The 22,695-nt window shown below is 36.1% G+C and overlaps 1 protein-coding gene across 5 annotated transcripts in view; it reads right to left on the bottom strand.

Moving 5' to 3' along the window:
- The window catches only part of Galnt13 (polypeptide N-acetylgalactosaminyltransferase 13), a 617,871-nt gene that overhangs the window by 403,997 nt on the left and 191,179 nt on the right, over positions 1-22,695 (bottom strand). The window contains exon 2 of one of the 5 annotated variants that reach the window (XM_029474532.1): positions 7,070-7,207. The exons of the other annotated variants lie outside the window; for them this stretch is intronic. The gene's annotated coding sequence lies outside the window, so the exon portion shown is untranslated. The remainder of the gene's footprint in view (positions 1-7,069; positions 7,208-22,695) is intronic. 5 annotated transcript variants of the gene reach the window in all.

Raw genomic sequence — 22,695 nt, 5'->3', positions numbered from 1 at the left:
TGTAGAAACACCTCTTTGAAAAGACACAGGACCAATAGCTAGGCATGACCTTGAAATTAATGGAAAAGCCATTAAATTGCTTTACTGAGCATGAAAAATATAAAGAAAAGAAATATAAAATTTTCAATCTTGAGCCTATAAGTTAATGTCTAAAACTGGCAATCATGACATATTACTCAATTCCTGAAAATATTACTAATGATGTCAAGTGAACTGATACTAAGACATGATGTGTCAAACAGCTCAATAGTAAAAACAATAAAAAAAAGAAAATCTTTGCAACATAAAATGTTTCTTTAGCAGTACTGCTCATATGAAATCTTATAGGAATATTACCAATCAGTTTCCCAAAGCAAATAAGACTATAGGTAGCATAAAATGGATTTACTTAACATCTGTGGTGAAAGCATTGGTATTATATTAAGTAGTTACAGCAATTAGAATACCTCCCAAAGAGCACATAAATTATATAGATATTTAGAGATTATATTATATTCAACATAAAAACAATATCATGTAATTTTATGACTAAAATTAGAATAATGATATAGTCTTGTAGAAAACTCATTACTTGTAAAAATTATTTTCCATTGTAAAGGTATGTTAGCTTTTAAAACTCAGGTAAAACTGACTTTTTATAAGACAAGGATTATATAAGAAAAAAGTACATAATAAATCCAATGCACACTGTGACCAAACAATCAGGAAAATAAATGTAATGACTTTATCTATAAAAAACCATGTTTGAATCATTTTGATCACATGAACAGCTCACGTTCCAGTGGTTAATACCACTGATAATCACCTTGTAATATGAAGATATTTGCAGTCACCAGAGACCAGAACTTTGCTGCCACCTTCTCTTAAAAAGCAATTGTTCGTAGAAGAAATGTGGTTACTTTGTGAGATAATACAAAATTACTGCGTGATCCTCAATCAAAGTCATTCTAAAAAGTTGAATTTTTAGCACACCCTCATAGAAGGAGGGGGATGGGATAGACAGTTTCCAGGAGGTGGAGATGACTGGGAAAGGGCATAACATATGAAATTTAAATAAAGAAAATATCCTATGGGGCTGCAAACCCCTTCAACTCCTTGGATCCTTTCTCTGTGTACATCATTGGGGACCCTGTGCTCAGTCCCATGGATGACTGTGCTCATTCAGGTACTGGCAGAGCCTCTCAGGAGACAGCTATATCAGGCTCCTGTCCTGTGAAGGCCCTAGGTTCCAGTGTACAGGAATAAATGCCAGGGCCAAGAAGCAGGAGTGGGTGGGTTGGTGAGCAGGGGAAGGAGGGAGGAGATAGGGGGAGGGAATTTTCGAAGGGGAAACCAGGAAAGGGGATATTATTTGAAATGTAAATAAAGAATGTATCCAATGAAGAAAAAAAAAGAAAAATATCCAATAAAAAAAAAAGAAATTTGAGTTTTAAAAAGAGTTAGTCATGAAATATTCCTTTGTAAGTATAGATGTTCTCATTCAAAAGTCTCTTACAAATAAAATAAAATAAAACAGCATGTTCTATCTTCCTCTGGCTTGGAGAAATAAACTGATCTCCATCACATCTAGCCCTGCATTTGAGAATCATCCTTTGTCCTTTGAGGAATGAAATCATCACCTACATTGTATGACACTCAACAGGAGAAAGCTATATCTAGATATTTTTTCTCCAATGAGAACACTCAAAAATTTTCAGCAAAGTCATCAGTCAAATTTATTTTCCAATTTTATGAAATGAATATGAGTTTTGTCATGTGGACATATGTAGTGCTCTAGGACAATTGCTTTGATTGCTTTTTTTCTGATGGCATACAGCAGCGTGCCAAATTTCAACTCATTTGAGTCTTTGTTTAAATAAGTAAGGTAACCTATAACAACTTGATTTCTTTTTTTTTTTAACAAGATTTTTTTAAAAGTATCACATGGGTCATATTGCTTTAAAAATGAGAATTCTTTTAAGCAGGGTATTATAAAGTAATCACCAAGGTCTCATGATTTCTAATACTCTTATCAATACAGAGACTTGCTAAAAATTATATATCTGAGAATATATTCTATTGACACTGCTAAACCAGAAGCTAAATATTAGTGCAGTGTTCTATAGAACAGTCATATAGTCCTATGATATTTGAAGAATCTATGGTAATATAAAAGGAAATTGTTCAAATTATAGCCTAGAGACTAAAGAAAACCAAGACTCAAGCACAGTTTTATTGTGGCTCAACCACAAAGTATCCATTAAAGATTAAGGCAACTTTATACTTTTAAACACCACAGATAATATCAAAGTCTTACCAAGAGAAATCAATGGGCATTTGAAATTGACTACTTTCAAAGCAAACTATATTTTATTCGGACCTCTGACAGCATTTATACCTAGACAATGTACTTCTAATGTATGAGAATAAAACACAGTATGCCTTAAAAGAGAATAATTTTAATGTAAAAAGCCAGCAGAAATACATCACAGTGTGTTTAAGGTGTATGACTTTAGTATTGGATAAGAGTCACTTAGGAATTGGTAATTTCTATCATAGCTCATTTTTCTTATGTTTCTCATTAGTCTAAAATATTAAACTTGAATTTCTATTCTTTTTTAAAATTTTATTTTTTAAACAATTTCTATTAGCTATTTTCTTCATTTATACTTCAAATGCTATGATGAAAGTCCCCTATACACTCTCCCTGCTCTCCAAACCAACCACTCCCGTTTCCTGGCTCTGGCATTCCCCTGTACTGGGGCATATAATCTTTGCAAGACCAAGGGCCTTTTCTCCCAATGAGGGCTGACTAGGCCATCTTCTGCTACATATGCAGCTAGAGACACAAGTTCTGGGGGTACTGGTTAGTTCATATTATTGTTCCTCCTATAGGGTTGCAGACACCTTTAGCTCTTTGGGTACATTCTCTAGCTCCTCCATTGGGGGCCCTGTGTTCCATCCAATAGATGACTGTGAGCATCCACTTTTATATTTGCCAGGCACTGGCATAGCCTCACAAGAGACAGCTAAATCAGGGTCTTGTCAGCAAAATCTTGCTGGTGTATGCAAGAGTACTATGTTTGATAGTTGATTATGGGATAGATCCCTGGATGGGGAAGTCTCTGGTTGGTCCTTCCTTCCGTCTTAGTTCCAAACTTTGTCTCTATAACTCCTTTGATGGGTATTTTGTTCCCCATTCTAAGGAGGAACGAAGTATCCACATTTTGGTCTTTCTTCATCTTGATTCTAGATGGTTTTGTTCAATTCCTTCACCCATTTGGATATGCTTTCCTGTAGTTCTTTAAGTGATTTTTGTGTTTCCTCTTTAAATGCTTCTACCTGTTTACCTGTGTTCTCCTGTAATTCTTTAGGGAGGTTTTCTATTTCCTCTTTAAGGGCATCCACCTGTTTACAAGTGTTCTCCTGTGTTTAAGTGAGTTATTTATGTCTATCTTAAAATCCTCTATCAGTATCATGACATATGATTTTAAATCCACATCATACTTTTTTGGTGTGTTGGAGAATCAAGGACTTGCTGTTGTGAAAAAAACTGGGTTCTGATGGTTCCAAGTAATCTTTGTTTCTGTTGATAAGATTCTTGCGTTTTCCTTTTGCCATCTGGTTATCTCTGGTGTTAGATGTTCTTGCTGTCTCTGACAGGACCTTGTTTCTACTGTGGGTCTGTAAGCCTGTGTCAGCACCCCTGGGAGACCAGCTCTCTCCTGGTGGGATCATGGATCAGCCTCAGCTTGCAGGTGCAGATGGAGGACCATAAGAATCCTGTAGCAGCTGCTCCACTGATCTTGTGCCTCAAGTGCTCCTGGCCAGCCCCCCATCCACATAGTTATTGGAGATAAAGTGGCTGTCTCACCTCTCAGCCCAGGAGTAAAAACACTCCTGAGAGTACATGGCTCTCCTGGTGGGACCTGTGCTCAGCCACATTAGTATTTTCAAAATCAATACATTGTTAAAATAGTACCTTTAAATTGTTTTTCATGATTAAAAATTATCTGGCTAAGACCTCGTAGAGCTCCCAGGGACTGGGCCATCACATGGAGGGTCCCATAGCTCCAGGTAGGTGCATATGTGGCAGAGGATGGCTTTTTGGACATCAGTGGAAGGAGAGGCCCTTGGACCTGAGGGTGTTTGGTACACCTGTGTAGAGCAATGCCAGGAAAAGAAGACTGGAGTGGGTGTGTGGGTTGGGGAGCACCCTCATAGAGGCAGGGGTTGGTGGGATGGGATAGGGAGTTTTTGCAGGGAATTCTTGGAAAGGAGAAAACATTTGAAATGTAAATAAAGGAAATACCCAATAAAAAAAGAAATCATTTCCTTACCCCTCTCCCCTAAACAACAATAATCTGGCTATTAACAAACACACAACTAGTGGTAGTTTAGGAAAAAAAAAAAAAAGATTCAAGAATGCCCAGCCCTTTGGGAAGCAGAGGCAGGTGGATTTCTGAGCTGAGTTCGAAGCCAGCCTGGTCTACGAAGTGAGTTCCAGGACAGACAGAGCTACACAGAGAAACTCTGTCTCGAAAAAACAAACAAAACAAACAAATAAACAAACAAAAAGAATGCCCAGCCGTACATGATATTTATATCATATATCCTCCTCCCAAGGCTCAGGGTTCATTACAGTAAAGGGTGTGGAAAGGTTCTAAGAACAAAGGGTGGTGTGTGACTATAAAGAAACAATGTTTTCTAGACATAGAAGTGTAGTTGGACATGTGAACCCTCTACAGTACACATCACATACAAAACCTGTACAAGCTCAAACCAGACAAGCATTCACATTGATAAAAGACCTGAACTCAATGTTCAACCCCTGGTGAGGAGCTGCTGGTAATATAGCTTCTGGGAGTGGGTATCAGTTTATATTAAGGGTGTAGCACAACATAAGTTGACAATACTTCAGTAGAAAGAATCATATTCAAGAATATGTTGGCACTATAAAGTAGATTCAAATGTTAAAAATTTTAAAAAGAAAGAAAAAAAAGAGAATACAAAGTTGAGTGGGTAGGGAAGACTTGGGGAGGGAGGTGATAAAAATGACTCAAACACACGATACAAAATTTTCAAAGAATGAAAAAATACAATACTAGAATATATTAGAGTAAAAAAACACTGGAATAGAATAAAGCAATGACAGCTATGGGATAGTTTTATTATTCCAGGTATTATTTTATGTACTTATTACCAAAATAGTTTTTTTTGGTCTTAAGGAAAATAAATTTTTATATTTATTATGGTTATCTTTATAAAAATACTATAAAGTTAGTATTGTTAGTTTAAATATAGTAAATACTGATAGAAAGAAACAAATCAAGCAATAAGAGTGATAAAGTCTCCTAAAGGCAATAAATGTAGAGTTTCTGCATGACATATTGAAAACATATCAATAATACAAAATTTCCATGCATAATTTCCTAAAACTATTCCTATAAGTTATATCCACTACATTTTTTCTACAAAAATTACTAACTTAACAATGATATAATGAGATGATAACTTGTATTTCATCCATATGAAAGAGGACCACAGATCACAGATATTCTGTCACTGTAATAATAGCAGTCATTAATTCATCTCCCACACACATAAAGAGAAGTCACATATTTTATCAGCAGATATAAATAGCCTAACTTGTGAGAGTTTTTAAGGTTTCACATTTTATAATTAAGAAAACAGGTAAAAATTTATCAGTCTGCAAAAAGTTAATCGACAGGACTGGAATGCATTCCTGCCCTGTCTATATTTCTGCCAATTTAGCATAGACTTGTAGTCATCTGAGAGGACAAAACCTCTCAATTGAGGAAATGCCAACAGAAGATTTGGATGTTGGTCAACCTGTAGAACTATTTTGTTGTTAGTTCTTGATGTGAGAGCATCCAGTCCATTGTGGGTGGGGCCATCCCTGGACTGATGATCCTGGTGTCTATAGGAAAGCAGGCTGAGCAAGTAACTTGGAGCAAGATAGTAAGTAGCACCCCTCAATTTCATCTTCATCAGATTCTGCCACCAGGTTCCTACCATATTGGGGTCTCTGTAAGGGCTTACTTCAGTGATGGCCTACACTGTGAAGGGTAAACCCAGTATATGTTATCCTTCCCAACTTGCTGTTTGGCTATGATTTTTTGTCACAGCGATAGAAACCCCAATTAAAACAATACTCCAATATTACATTTGTCCAACAATGGTATGTGAAATATGTCTAGAGAAAATGCTTAGCATCTTATATATGCAAATAAGAGGAAAGTAATAAAAATGTGTGTTCTTTAATATATAACTACAACCTCTCAGTTTATAATATTTCTCATACACATATATTTTCAGAACTAAGCAATTGTTATTAGAGAACCAGTTGGTGTATTCTTCCCTGAGGAAGCCTATGTCTCTTTCTTTCAGCATTCCTTATTTTCCTGTAGTTCTTTGTGTAGTTGTCACTCTGTAATCTTTTCCCCATTCATGCTAGCAGGTCCACTAGTGTCACCCTTGTTCAGTTCATGTTTAAGTAGTCATGTTGTTGAGAATTTAAGGGGATATCTATGACATAGGAATTCTTATTTTATGTTAGCTGAATTATATCTCCCTTCTTATATTAGAGTTAAGATACTTAGTAGTTCCTTGGTAAACTCAGGGGTTCATGTTAAAGATATGAAAGCTGGATTCTGAGTAATAAGGCAACTGTTTTGAAGGAAGTTTACAGTATTGTGATATTTCTATGTTATTTAGTCACATTTCAATACCTGGCATTGTGTCATATACCACTGTTATTTCAAGCCATATAAACTTCTCCAATAGGATTTACAAGAGGAGATTCTGGAATTTAGCTGAAGAGGTAAGCTTCTGCTTCATTTTTTACACCAACCTTCAAATTTGATTTATTTTATTTATCTTGTTACTTTTTCCTTAAGGTCAACCAACTCATTATTAGCTACTGAGCTGATCTTCTCAAGGTAGACACTATTATTGCTTTGGGTTGTTACCTATGCTCTTTATTAAAGTGATACATATATTTATAACCTTTTAAAGAGACTATTCATATATGTTCTATCATCTCCAACCACATGAGCAACATACTTACCTATTATACTTAATGCAAGAAGAGTAGAAATTTGGCCAGCCCTGCACCATCTTGGGCACGAACTCAACAGGACCTAGCACACACTGGATATTGGTACCACTAGTGAATGGATTCCAAAACAACCCAGAGTGTGATCTTCTGCAAGCAAGAACAGAGACAAAGGAAACCAACTCAACCAGTGGCTGGGATTCATTCTGGTGGCTCTAGCCCCATGTCATCTTGGGTGTGACCTCCACGGTCCCTAGAAACCCAGGATGTTGGGATCACTGAGAACAGTGTATATAGGAGAACACATGGGCGGCAGAAGCAACAGAGATTCTTGGACAAGGTACCTTCAGGCCTTTATCCTCAGCCAGGAGGCAGACCTGAGACACAGACCCCCAGGCACCTACCACGCCAGAGGAGAGTCAGCCTCCAGGGAGGGATCTTATCCTGAGACTCAGGAGGTAGATCTGAGTTCCAGACTTCTATATACCTTCCCTGCAAGAGGAGAGCTTGCCTGCAGAGAGTGATCTGACCACTGGGACTCAGGAGAGAGTTGGACTCCCAGGAGAGCTGACAGAGGCTAAAGAATCACAGGAAGAACAAGCTCAAGGCAGAGACAGCTAGAACATCTAATACCAGACATTACCAGATGGTGAAAGGCAAAAGATAAGAATCTTACAAGCAGAAACCAAGAACACTGAGGATCATCAGAACTCAGAACACCCACCACAGTGAGTCCTGGATATCCCAACACACCCGAAAAGCAAGACTTGAATTTAAAAATCATATCTCATGATGCTGGTAGAGGATTTTAAGAAGGGCATTAATAACTCACTTAAAACCGGGCTGTGGTGGTGCATGCCTTTAATTCCAGCACTTAGGAGGCAGAAACAGGTGGATTTCTGAGTTCAAGGCCAGCCTGGTCTACAAAGTGAGTTCCAGGACAGCCAGGACTGCACAGAGAAACCCTGTCTCAAAAAACCAAAAAAACCAAAAAGCAAAACAAAACAACAACAAAACAAAACCGAAAAAACAACAACAACAAAAAAAACCAACCCCCCCCAAACAAAACAAAAAGTCCACCTCACTTAAAGAAATACAGGAGAACACTGATAAACAGGTAGAAATCCTTAAAGAATTACAGGAAAAGACTACTAGACAGGTAGAAGTCCTTAAAGAGGAAACACAAAAGTCCATTAAAGAATTGCAGGAAAACACAACCAAATAGGTGATGGAATTAAACAAAACCATCCAAGATCTAAAAATGGAAGTATAAACAATAAAGAAAACCCAAAGGGAGACAACTCTGGAGATAGAAATCCTAGGAAAGAAATCAGGAACCATAGATGCCAGCATCAGCAACAGAATACAAGAGATGGAAGAGAGAATCTTAGGTGAAGAAGATTCCATAAAGGACATGGACACAACAATCAAAGAAAATGCAAAATGCAAAAAGATCCTATCTCAAAACATCCAGGAAATCCAGGACATAATGAGAAGACCAAACCTGAGGATAATAGGTATAGATGAGAATGAAGATTTTCAACTTAAAGGGCCAATAAATATCTTCAACAAGATTATAGAAGAAAACGTTCCTAATCTAAAGAAAGAGATGCCCATGAACATACAAGAAGCCTACAGAAATCCAGAAAAGACTGGACCAGAAAAGAAATTCCTCCCAACACATAATAATCATAACAACAAATTCACTAAATAAAGACAGATTATTAAAAGCAGTAAGGGAAAAAGGTCAAGTAACATATAAAGGCAGACCTATTAAAATTACACCAGATTTCCCACCAAAGACTATGGAAGCCAGAAGATCCTCGACAGAGGTTATACAGACCCTAAGAAAACACAAATGCCAGCCAAGGCTACTATACCCAGCAAAACTCTCAATTACCATAGATGGAGAAACAAAATTATTCCACCATAAAATCATATTCACACAATATCTTTCCAAAAATCTAACCCTTCAAAGGATAATAAAGGGAAAACTACAACACAAGGCGGGAAATTATGCCCTAGAAAACGCAAGAAATTAATCTTTCAAAAGCCTAAAAGAAGATACCCACAAGAATGTCAACCCTAACAACAAAAATAACAGGAAACAAAAATTACTTTTCCTTAATATATCTTAATATCAATGGACTCAATTGCCAAATAAAAGACATAGACTAACAGACTGGATATGTAAACAGGACCCAACATTTTGCTGCTTACAGGAAACCTACCTCAGTGACAGAAAGAGACAGTACCCCAGAATAAAAGGCTGGGAAACAATTCACCTAGCAAATTGTCCCAAGAAACAAGCTGTAGTAGACATTCTAACATACAATAAAATCAATGTCTACCCTAAAGTTATCAAAAAAGATAAGAAAGGACACTTAATACTCATCAAAGGTAAATTCTTCCAAGAAGAAATCTTTATTCTGAATATCTATGCTCCTAATGCAAGGGAACCCACATTCATAAAAGAAATTTTACTAAAGCTCATAGTACATATTGCACCACAAACAATAATAGTGGGAGACTTCAACACCCCACTCTTATCAATAGGCACATCATGAAAACAGAAACAAAACAAAGACTCTGTGAAACTAACAGAAGCTATGAAGCAAAGAGATTTAACAGATATTGATACAACATTTTATCCTAAAACAAAAGAATACACCTTCTTCTCAGCAACTCATGGTACCTTCTCCAGAACTGAACTTATTACCAGTCACAAAACACGCCTCAACAGATAGAAGAAGATTGAAAGAATCCCATGCATCCTATCAAATTACCATAGTCTAAGGCTGGACTTCAACAACAACATAAATAGTAGAAAGCCCACATACACATGGAAGCAGAAAAACAATCTACTCAATGATAACTTGATCAAAGAAGAAATAAAGAAAGAAATTAAAGACTTTTTAGAGTTTAATGAAAATGAAGCCACAACATACCAAAACTTTTGGAACACAATGAAAACAATCCTAAGAGAAAACTCATAAATCTGAGTGCCTCCAAAATAAACTGGAGAGAGCATACAGCTTGATAGGACACCCAAAAGCTCTAGAACAAAAAAGAAGCAAATTCTCCTTAGAGGAATAGACAACAGGAAATAACCAAACATAGGGCTGATCAACCAAGTGGGAAAAAAAAAGAGAGAACTATACAAAGAATCAACCAAACTAGGATCTGGTTCTTTGAGAAAATGATGATGATGATGATGATGATGATAACAAGATAAGCCCTTAGCTAGACTAACTAGAGGGCAGAGAGATAGTATCATAATCAGAAAAATAAGAAATGAAAAGGAAGACCAAACAACAGAATCTGAGGAAATCCAAACACATCATCATCAGATCCTACTATAAAAGCCTATACTCAACAAAACTGGATTTTTTTCAAATCTGGAATAAATGGACAATTTTCTAGACAGATACCAGGTACCAAAGTTAAACCAGGATCAGATTAACTATCTAAAGAGTCCAATTTCTCCTAAAGAATTAGAAGCACTCATTAATAGTCTCCTAACCAAAAAGACACCCAGGACCAGATGGGTTTAGTGCAGAGTTCTATCAGACCTTCAAAGAAGATCTAATAATAATACTCCTCAAACTATTCCACAAAATAGAAACATAAGGTACTCTAACCAATTCTTTGTATGAAGTCACAATTACACTAATAACTAAACCACACAAAGACCCAACAAAGAGAACTTCAGACCAATTTCCCATATGAATATTGATGCAAAATTCCTCAATAAAATTCTCACAAACAAAATCCAAGAACACATCAAAATGATCATCCAACATAATCAAGTACACTTCATCCCAGGGATGCAAGGATGGTTCAATATATGGAAATCCACCATTGTAATCCAATAGATGAACAAACTCAAAGAAAAATAACCACATGATCATCTCATTAGATGCTGAGAAAGCATTTGACAAAATCCAACACCCCTTTGTGATAAAAGTCTTAGAAAGATCAGGAATTCAAGGCCCATACATAAACATAATAAAAGCAATAAACAGCAAATCAGTAGCCAACATCAAACTAAATGGAGAGAAACTCGAAGCAATCCCATTAAAATCAGGGATGAAACAAGGCTGCCCACTCTCTCCCTGCCTATTCCATATAGTACTTGAAGTCCTACCAGAGAAATTAGACAACAAAAGGAGATCAAAGGGATACAAATTAAAAAGGAAGAAGTCAAAATATCACCATTTGCAGATGATATGATGGTATATAAAAGTGACCCCCCAAAAGGGAAGAAGTCAAAATGTCACTATTTGCAGATGATATGATAGTATACAAAAGTGACCCCAAAAATTCCAACAGAGAACACCTAAATCTGATAAACAACTTCAGTGAAGTAGCTGGATATAAAATAGACTCAAACAAATCAGTATCCTTTCTCTACACAAAGAATAAATGCACTGAGGAAGAAATTAGGGAAACAACATCATTCACAATAGTCACAAATAATATAAAATACCTTGTTGTGACTCTAACTAAGCAAGGGAAAGATGTTTATGATAAGAAATTCACTTTACTGAAGAAATAAATCGAGAAGATCTCATTAGATGGAAAGATCTCTTATGCTCATGGATTGCCAAAATTAATATAGTAAAAATGGTCATCTTGCCGAAAGTAATTGATAAATTCAATGAAGTCCACATCAAAATTCCAACTCACTTCTATCAGAGTTTAAAAAAAAAAAAGGATAATTTGCAAATTCATCTGGAATNACAAAATACCTAGGATAGTGAAAATTATTTTCAACAATAAAAGAACTTCTGGTGGATTAACCATTCCTGACTTCAAGCTGTAATATAGAGCAATTGTGATAAAAGCTGCATGGTATTGCTACATTGACAGGCAGGGAGATCAATGGAATAGAATTGAAGACCCAGAAATGAACCCACACACCTATGGTCACTTATCTGTTACAAAGGAGCTAAAACCATCCAGTGGGAAAAAAAGACAGCATTTTCAACAAATGGTGATGGCTCAACTGGCTATTAGCATGTAGAAGAATGCAAATTGATCCATTCTTATCTCCTTGAACAAAGCTCAAGTCCAAGTGGATCAAGGAACTCCACATAAAAGCAGATACACTGAAACATATAGAGGAGAAAGTGCGGTAGAGCCTCAAAAACATGGGTGCAGGGGAAATTTTCCTGAAAAGAACACCAATACCTTATGCTCTAAGATCTAAAATCGACAAATGGGATCTCATAACATTGCAAACCTTCTGTAAGGCAAAGGACACTGTCAATAGGACAAAAAGGCAACCAACAGATTGGGAAAAGATCTTTACCAATCCTACATACAACTGAGGGCTAATATCCAATATATACAAAGAACTCAAGAAGTTAGACTCCACAGAACCAAATAGTCCTATTAAAAAATTGGGTACAAAGCTAAACAAAGAATTCTCAACTGAGGAATGGTGAATGACTTAGAAGCACCTAAAGAAATGTTCAACATCTTTAGTCATCAGGGAAAAGCAAGTCAAAACAACCCTGAGAATCCACCTCATACCAATCAGAATGGCTAAGGTCAAAAACTCAGGTGACAGTGAGGATGTGGAAAAAGAGGAACACTCCTCTATTGCTGGTGGGATTGCAAGCTGGTACACCCATTCTGGAAATCAGTCTGGCAGTTCCTCAGAAAATTGGACATAATACTACCTGAGGACCCACTAAGACCACTCCTGGGCATATAACCAAAAGATGTTCCAACTTGTAATAAGCACACATGCTCCACTATGTTCATAGCAGCCTTACTTATAATAGCCAGAAGCTGGAAAGAACCCAGATGTCCCTCAACAGAGGAATGGATACAGAAAATGTGGTACATTTACACAGTGGAGTACTACTCAACTATTAAAAACAATGGTTTTATTAAAGTCTTAGGCAAATGGATGGATCTAGAACATATCATTCTGAGTGAGGTAACCCAATCACAAAAGAACACACATGGTATGCACTCACTGATAAGTGGATATTAGCTCAGAAGTTCAAAGTACCGATGATACAATTCACAGACCACATGAAATTCAAGAAGAAGGAAGACCAAAGTATGGATACTTCGATCATTCTTAGAAGGGGGAACAAATTATTCATGGAAGAAGTTAAAAAGACAAAGTGTGGAGCAGAGACTGAAGGAATGGCCATCCAGAGATGGCCCCATCTAGGGATCCATCCCATATACAATCACAAACCCCAGATATTTTTGTGGATGCCAACAAGTGCTTACTGACAGAAGCCTGTTATAGATGTTTCTTGAGAGGCTCCACCGGTGCCTGACAAATACAGAAGTGGATCCTTGAAGCCTACCTACCATTGGACTGAGCACTGGCTACCCAATGAAGTAGCTAGGGAAAGGACACAAGGAGATGAATTGGTTAGCAGCCCCAGAGGAGGAATAACAATATGAACTAACCAGTAAACCCGGAGCTCCCAGGGACTAAATCACCAACCAAAGAGTACACATGGTGGGACTCATGACTCTAGCTGCATAAGTAGCAGAGGATGGCTTAGAAGGTCTTCAGTGGGAGGAGAGGCCCTTGGTTCTCTGAGGGCTCTATGCCCCAGTGTAGGTGAATGTCAGGGACAGGAAGTGAGTGTGGATGTGTTTGTGATCAGGGGGCAGTGGAAGGGAATAGGGGGGTTTTGGAGGGGAAACCAGGATAGGGGAAAAAAATTGGAATGTGAGTAAAGTAAATATCAGGTAGAAAGGAAAATAAAAGGAAAAAAATGAAACCTGAAGAGTTGAAAATAAAAAAGAAAACACTGTTACATTCTATATTAAATATGAAAAGCATTATATTATTACTTGTCTCACAATTGGCCTTATGACTTGGGAAGCTATCAAAATCACAGTGTGTTCACAAGAGTCATTTAAAGTTTTAATGTGACCTTAAACCCAAATGTTAACACTGGTAATAAACAGTCACCGTTTTGCTTGAGGTAAGTAACTTATGCGTTATGCTTTCAATAACAATATCTACTTCAACATTAAATATCCATGGCATCTCTCTCAATAATTCTAAAATTGGCTAGGTTAGCTTGTAACTTAGGTAATGGATAAAAGTACATCATTTAGCATTTATTCCAGACAACCTTCACACTTTGTAAGCATCAACAGCTGACCATATACATACTTACTTACTACTTTTGTTTTTGTCTTAATCACTAGAAATGTTAACAATCTGAACAAGACAGGGAACTTCTTATAACTAATACTTTTAATAGACTTCTTGAGCTTTCTGAAATTTTTTAAAGGTCCCAAAGAGATCGAAGGACCACAATTTGAGAATCACTAACAGAGTGTTTTTGTTTTTTTGGTTTTTTGTTTGTTTGTTTGTTTGTTTGTTTGTGTGTGTGTGTGTGTGTTTTTTTTTAAGTCGTGGACTCATGCAGATGTTTGCAGTTTCATAACTCTATAAATTAATTTTAAAAAATTACACTGTATGTGATTAAATGGAATGTCCTCCTGTCTTTAATTCTTTGTGTCACTAATACTCACAGCACTATTTAGAAAACAAAACAAACTAACAAAAAATCCTAATAGAAGGTTGCCATCTTGTCATTTAGATTTATACAGTGCTGAGGGTACAGCCATAGCTATGGATACTATAAGGTTTCCTAGCAGTACACAGATGGGCAGCTTTGGTGTTCTGTTATTTACGAGCAGGAGACAACTGCTAAACCTTTTATAAATTATTTTGTAATATATTAGGAAAATACAACAAATAAAACAGAATTAAATTAGTAAAAATAGGGATAGACCCTGGAAAACTTAGTAGCACTTTTAAGCAATGTGACCAGACGGACAGGATTTGAGTGATGTCTTCAGTGCATGGGATAAAACAGAAAATATTTGAAATTTGAGGTTGACTAGATGGCTCAGTGGAAAAAAAGAACTGTCAGTTCTTCCAATAGAGTCAGGTTTGATTCCCAGGACCTATGTGGCAGCTTACAAACTGAAACATACCTGGTACACAGATGCAGATGACAGGAAATCACGCACATTCAAACACTATCACAGCATTAAAAAAAGAGTGAGAGGACACTTCTTTTTTCACTATTTTTTTTCTGTTTCTTTGGTTTTTTTGTTTGTTTGTTTTGTTTTGTTTTGTTTTGTTTTGTTTTGTTTTCTTTTCAACATCCAGGTATTACTGATAAAAAGACAAAGTGTTCTATGAGTAGCCTATTGAAATTAATCTATAGTGTTTTTTATGTTTTCATTTATTTTTTAAAACCATATTAACTATTTTGAATGTTATTATGTAACATTTCTGACACTACCAGTGTTGATGCTGTGATTATAGGATGAAGTCATTGAAATGTGTTGCTGCAGACATTTCAGAAATCTGTGTCCACAATGAAGTTCCCCTTATTTAGTAACAAAAGCATCTTAGCTTTCTCTTTACTTTCTTACTTTAATGATAAAGAATGTTGAGTTGTAAATTCCTGTATTGGAACTTAGTTGAGAGACTCTCATATGCAAGTCCAGGATCAAATATCATATACAAGTGTGTCCATACATTTTTTTTTCCTCTAGCCATTAACAGGGCAAAATCTAGTATTCTAAAATCTGGCTCAGGCTTGTCGTTGAATCTAATAAAGTTCTGTCAGAAATGTTGCTGATAAACATCCCTCAGAAAAATAATAGAGTATTTAAGTTAAATTAAACATTCTAAAACAAATGCACTTGATCTCATGAGATAAATATTTTGAATAAATGATACAAAAACCTAATGCCATATATGGACAGATAGGAAGAAATGGCAAGTTCATTTATTAGACTTGAGAGAAAAACTGAATGAAAGAACACCAGATGTGAAGTCTTAGGAAAAAACTGATGAGAAACGTATTCGAATGAAAAACTAACAAATGGTATTTAATAAGGAAGTAAAATCTCAAAAAATAAAAATCATGTTTAAAAAGTAGAGAGAAGATAAAATTGTTAACATTAAAAAAGAAAGAAAGAGAGAAAGAAAGAAAGAAAGAAAGAGAGAGAGAGAGAGAGAGAGAGAGAGAGAAAGAAAGAAAGAAAGAAAGAAAGAAAGAAAGAAAGAAAGAANGAGAGAGAGAGAGAGAAAGAAAGAAAGAAAGAAAGAAAGAAAGAAAGAAAGAAAGAAAGAAAGAAAGAAAGAAAGATAGAAAGAAAGACCATGAGATATTGTCCCAAATAAAATGACTTGAATCCACTGGGTAAAATCTAAGTACATCATTTCAATAACTCTGTTATATGTCTCAAAGAGTTATTAGATTTTAAAAATACTTTAGAGACTTCAAACAAATATATACAGTACCTTTTTAATGCAATAAAATTAGAATTTCCAATTAGCTTCTCCAAAACAACATACAAAAAACATGGCACAAATGGAATAATGCAATAGAGAAGAGATATGTCAGACAAAATGTGATATTCCATGATTTGTTGTCAAGTGCCAGCATATAGGAAAACAGAGTTAAATGTGCACAGGCTCAAGGATATGATACACAAAGAATCTTCCTGAAGAATATGCAAAACAATATACACTATCACCAAGTTGACAAGATAACCGAAGTCTGAAAGGGGGCATCCCAGGTTTACGTTTAGAACAGGACATGACAATCAGAATTACGAAAGCAAAATTATAATTTATGCAAAAATTTTGAAGTTTATGTATCGTGAGTAGAGTTCTACATAAGATTTACAGGCCTTAACTTGAGTAGTTATGACTTTATTTGGTAGATCAAATGAGTAACAACTTTCACACCAGACATTCTACCCAATCTGTGCTTCTTAATTTTTGAATAAAGCAATTTCTTTAGTCAAGAGCCGAAAAGTTCATAACCCTTTGGAAAATTATACAATGTATGCTTAAAACATACAGATATGAACCTGTAGTAAGCTAAATTCTGTAAAGCTTTAAAATGCATAGATCTAAGATTTTAAAAAAAAATAGCATAGCAAAAACTCTTCTTAAGGATAAAAGAACCTCTGGTGGAATCACCATGCCTTACCTAAAGCTGTACTACAGAGCAATTGTGAAAAAAAACTGCATGGTACTGGTATAGCGAGAGACAAGTAGACCAATAGAATAGAATTGAAGACCCAGAAATGAACCCACACACCTACAGTCACTTGGCCTTTGACAAGGGAGCTAAAACCATCCAGTGGGAAAAAGACAGCATTTCAAACAAATCAATGTTGCTGGCACAACTGGTGGTTATCATGTAGAAGAATGCGAATTGATCCATTCCTATCTCCTTGTACTAAGGCCAAATCTAAGTGGATCCAGGAACTCCACATAAAACCAGAGACACTGAAACTTATAGAGGAGAGAGTGGGGAAAAGCCTCGAAAATATGGGCACAGGGGAAAAATTCCTGAATAGAACAGTAATGGCTTGTGCTGTAAGATTGAGAATCAACAAATGGGAACTCATAAAATTGCAAAGCTTCTGTAAGGCAAAAGACACCATCAATAAGACAAAAAGGCCACCAAGGGATTGGGCAAGGATCTTTACCTATCCTAAATCAGATAGGGGACTTATATCCAATATATATAAAGAACTCAAGGTGGACTCCAGAAAATCAAATAACCCCATTAAAAAATAGAGCTCAGAGCTAAACAAAAAATTCTCAACTGAGGAATACGGAATGGCTGAGAATCACTTGAAAAATGTTCAGCATCCTTAATCATCAGGGAAATGCAAATTCAAGCAACTCTGAGATTCTACCTCACACCAGTCAGAATGGATAAGATTAAAAACTCAGGTGACAACAGATGCTCGAGAGGATGTGGAGAAAGAGGAAGACTCCATTGTTGGTGGGATTGCAAGCTTGTACAACCACTCTGGAATAAGTCTGGCAGTTCCTCAGAAAATTGGACATAACACTACCGAAGGATCCAGCAATACCTCTTGTGGGCATATATCCAGAAGATGTTCCAACGGGTAATAAGGATACATGCTCCACTATGTTCATAGCAGCCTTATTTATAATAGCCAGAAGGTGGAAAGAATCCAGATGTCCCTCAACAGAGGAATGGATACAGAAAATGTGGTACATTTACACAATGGAGTACTACTCAGCTATTNAAAAGAATGAATTTATGAAATTCCTAGGCAAATGGATGGACCTGGAGGGCATCATCCTNAGTGAGGTAACCCAATCACAAAAGAACTCACATGATATGTACTCACTGATAAGTGAATATTAGCCCAGAAATTTAGAATACCCAAGATATAAGATACAGTCTGCAAAACACATGAGACCGAAGAAGAACAAAGACCAAAATGTGGACACTTTGCACCTTCTTAGAATTAGGAAGACAACACCCAGGGAAGGAGTTACTGATACAAAGTTTGGGGCTGAGACAAAAGGAAGTACCATCTAGAGACTGCCATATCCAGGGTTCCATCCTATAATCAGCCTCCAAACGCTGACACAACTGCCTACACTAGCAAGATTTTGTTGAAAGGACCCTGATATAGCTGTCTCTTGTGAGGCTATTCCAGGGCCTAGAAAACACAGAAGTTGATACTCACACTCAGCTATTGGATGGATCACAGGGCCCGTAATGGAGTAGCTAGAGAATGTACCCAAGGAGCTAAAGGGCTCTGCAACCCTATAGGTGGAACAACAATATGAACTAACCAGTACTCCCCACCCCACCCCCAGCTCTTGTCTCTAGCTGCATATGTATCAGAGGATGACCTAGTTGGCTATCATTGGAAAGAGAGGCCCATAATTCTTGCAAACTTTATATGCCTCAGTACAGGGAAATGCTAGGGCCAAGAAGTGGGACTGGATGGGTAGGGGAGGGGGGATATGGCGGACTTTTGGGATAGCATTGGAAATGTAAATAAAGAAAATAAATAATAAAAAATAAGCTTAAAAAGATAATGATATGACTGTTTTTGTAGTATGGTGTTTTGTAACTTTTCTGTAAATTTGAAAATACTTTCCATTAAAAATCTCTACAATGCACGTAGACTAAAAGAAATTATCAACAGTAATATGATGGGGGTGCATGCCTTTAATCCCAGAACTTGGTAGGCAGAAATAGGTGGATCTCTGACTTAAAGAACAGCCTGGTCTACAGAGTGAGTACCATTACAACTAAAGGTACACAGAGAAATTCAGCCTGGAAAACAACAACAACAAAAAAGTATTAGATAACTATTTGCTTTTAAGATTAAATATAATCAATTGCAATACAAATTAATAATCACAATTAAAAATATGTTTGCTTGGTTAACTATTCTGTTTCTCCTAATCTTATCTTCCTGTCTCAATACCTTCTTAGAGAATTACCATTGGGGACATTAGTAATAATTTCCTTTTTTCCTGAGGTACTTTTTTTTTGTGATTAGTCATGGAAGATAATAGCAAAACCAGTATGCCAAGCCTGTTTTAATCTGTTCTTTGTTCTCCCACCAAAGTTTGAAGTTTCTTTTGAAACAGCTGCTCCTACAATATTAATCACACAAAATATTTCTCTCTTCAGATTCTAAGAAAAACACTCTTTCTTCTTATTTAGGATGTATATAACAACAGCCATGGTCTTATGAGACTTCCCGCTGTCTTAATCAACTCAGACTACTACTATAAAATACCACAGACAACGTGGATTAAACTTTAGACATTTATTTCTTAATGATAAGGATGCTAGAAATGCATAATCAAGTGGCAAGAGAAAGCTCTGTGGTTTTTCTCCCTCTTCTTATTGAAAACAATTTCATCAAATGTGCCTAATCTTATGACATAATCAAAAACTAACCACATCTCAAAGACAAATACTATCAGAGTAGGAAATCACTATGTGAATTTAAGATTATATATATTTAATCCCATCAGCTCCCCAAATTTTACTATCCTTTTAAGGTTTCCTTATCTATTGGCACTTTTTAAAAATATATCAACTTTAACTAGCTTTCCTTCATAATATGCTACTATGTGCCTTTTGAAATCTTATCTTGTATGTATATCAATAGGAGGAAAATAGACAAATGCCATAAAGTATTTGAGTACTGAAAGTACTTTGTGGGTGGTAAAAGTGTAGCTATTTACGTGCATGGTGCCTTCGAGAAATATGATTTCAAGCCAAGGGTTACAAAGGTCCCAGACCTATACCTGTCTTATTTCATCCTTTTCAATGATACCAATATGTTGTGTCTTCCTCAGTAGGATCTTACTACCATGTCTGGAGGATAACTAAGAGCAATGGCAATAGCTTGTAGTGTTTGGGTGTGTATGGGAACTTGCTAGATAAGTCCAAAAGAAGTAAACCATTCTTGGATTAATTTTTTTTAATGTGGTAACCTCTGGTGTGCAGTAAGGGCATTGGTATCAATCATAAGTCATACCCAGCTATAAGTCCTGTAAACTTTAAAAAAAAAATGGCTCGATTGTCCAGATACACCTACTGTTATAATAGTCACAAAAAGAACACAGGAACACACAACCAATTTCTGAATGAATTTGAGGATTGTTCCTCTAGATGAAACACATACTTATCACAACTAATACTCAGAGGAACCACGACAATACAGGTAATAGGTCCTGGGGGAGAAACATATTATTATTCTGTGTAAAAAGGCACAGTACTAAACCAACTCCTACACTTAATATTAAACTCATAAATGAGTGCATCTCTTGACCTTCATTTGAGAAGTTCCTATTTGCAGAATATGGTGAATGCCACAGTGACTAAAATGCAAAGAATAAGAAAATTCACAATGCCCCCCCTGCCTCTGTGTGTGTGTGTGTGTGTGTGTGTGTGTGTGTGTACATGCATGCAATATTCCCTCCTTAGTTTCTGTGACCATTGTGGAAGAGGATCTGGAAAGAGTGTAAAGTCAGAAGCTCTGGATGACAGCAAGGAAACATTGTCTTTTGGACACCAGGGAACCTGTGCATATAAACTTACAATGATTGCAATAGCATGCACCAAATCTGTGAAAGTCCAAGTCAGACCAAATAATGGAGAAGGCCATGTAGTTAAATCCCTAACCTTGAAGATATTTTCCATTGATAGTTGTTAAGATAGAGTGGTTCCCTGAAAGAATGTAGCCCCTGGTAGATCTGACCATGTTACAGTAGAAAAATTACACATCCAAAACTATTTCTGTAGCATAAAATTGCCTTTAAAGTTTTAAGAAGAACAAAAGAATAAAATTGGATGAGTAGGTAAGGGTCTTGGTAAGGTAAGGATCTTGGAAATTTGTCTAGATTGTGAATATGATCAAAGCATACTGCATCAAGTCCAAAAAGAAATATATTTAAATACAACACTTACTAGAAGTGCTTTATGAGAAAGTATGAACAAATCATTTTGGGAAGATCTCAAAGAGGTGTTTCAGAGATAAACAATGAAGTAAACCAATGTAACTGTGGTAAGATATAGTTCTATATTTTAGCAGTGGATTTCTATAGAATAACTTAATAGAATAGTGAGTGAATAAAGTGATTTTCACACACACACACACACACACACACATGGAAATCAGAAGCAATGTATCAAAACAAAATAAAGTCTATGCATTTTGTTTTGTTTTGTTTTGTTTTGTTTTGTTTTGTTTTGTTTTGTTTTGTTTTGTTTTTCAAGACAGGGTTTCTCTGTATATCCCTGGCTGTCCTGGAACTCACTTTGTAGACCAGGCTGGCCTCGAACTCAGGAAATCTGCCTGCCTCTACATCTCAAGTGCTGGGATTAAAGGTGTGCGCCACCATGCCCGGTTGCAATTTTGAATCGTCTTTATATGGTAAATTATTATGTCAATTTCATCACTGTTCTTACAACTTTAGTCAAGATAGGAAAGATCAGTCAAGAAAAATAACAATGTAGATACTACAATGTGCCTAAACTTTTACCTTCTCTACTCAAACTTGTGTTTACATTCTAAAACCAAAGTCTCTAATTTCTACCAGTGGTTAAAATTTCAAGAAAAGGTAAAAAATATTTTATCTCATTCATTTTTTAAAATTTATTTGTATTGGATATTTTATTTATTTACATTTCAAATATTATCCCCTTTTCCCATTTTCCCTCCTCAACCCCCCTATCCCATGCTCCCCCTCCCTGCTTCTATGTGGGTGTTCCCCTATGCACCCACCCTGCACTACAAAAAGTTAAAAGCTTACTTCATCCTTATGTGGATCAAAGAAAAATTATTCTCAGTGGAAGTCTCTGGTTTTCCCCTTAAAGAGTTTACCTCCAAATGCCTTGGGAACCATGATGAATTGACCTAATGGAAGGACTGTGTGCATTCTAACAGTATTTGTTTTTATTTTTACTTAAATTTTTTTCCATAAAATATATTCGATCTTATTCTTACTCTCCCTTCCAAACCACTCGGGTCCTCTCCCTCTACCTCCATATATACTCAACTTCATGAAATTCCTGTCCCTCCACTTCTCTTTCTAAAAAAAGCAACAACAACAAAACAGAAAATCAACAAGACAGAAAAACAATTTTTGCAAGTATTATTATTTTTTTTTTTTTTTGGCCACCTAACAATTTATTTCTTTTTTTAAATTTATTTATTTATTTTTTTATTTTTTTTTATTTTTAATATTTTTATTACATATTTTCCTCAATTACATTTCCAATGCTATCCCAAAAGTCCCCCATAGCGCC

The sequence above is a fragment of the Mus caroli genome, chromosome 2, assembly GCF_900094665.2.
Source record: "Mus caroli chromosome 2, CAROLI_EIJ_v1.1, whole genome shotgun sequence".
In the NCBI taxonomy this organism is placed as follows: domain Eukaryota; kingdom Metazoa; phylum Chordata; class Mammalia; order Rodentia; family Muridae; genus Mus; species Mus caroli.
Note: the sequence above shows the minus strand (reverse complement) of the source record. Positions and strands in the feature narration are given on the sequence as shown.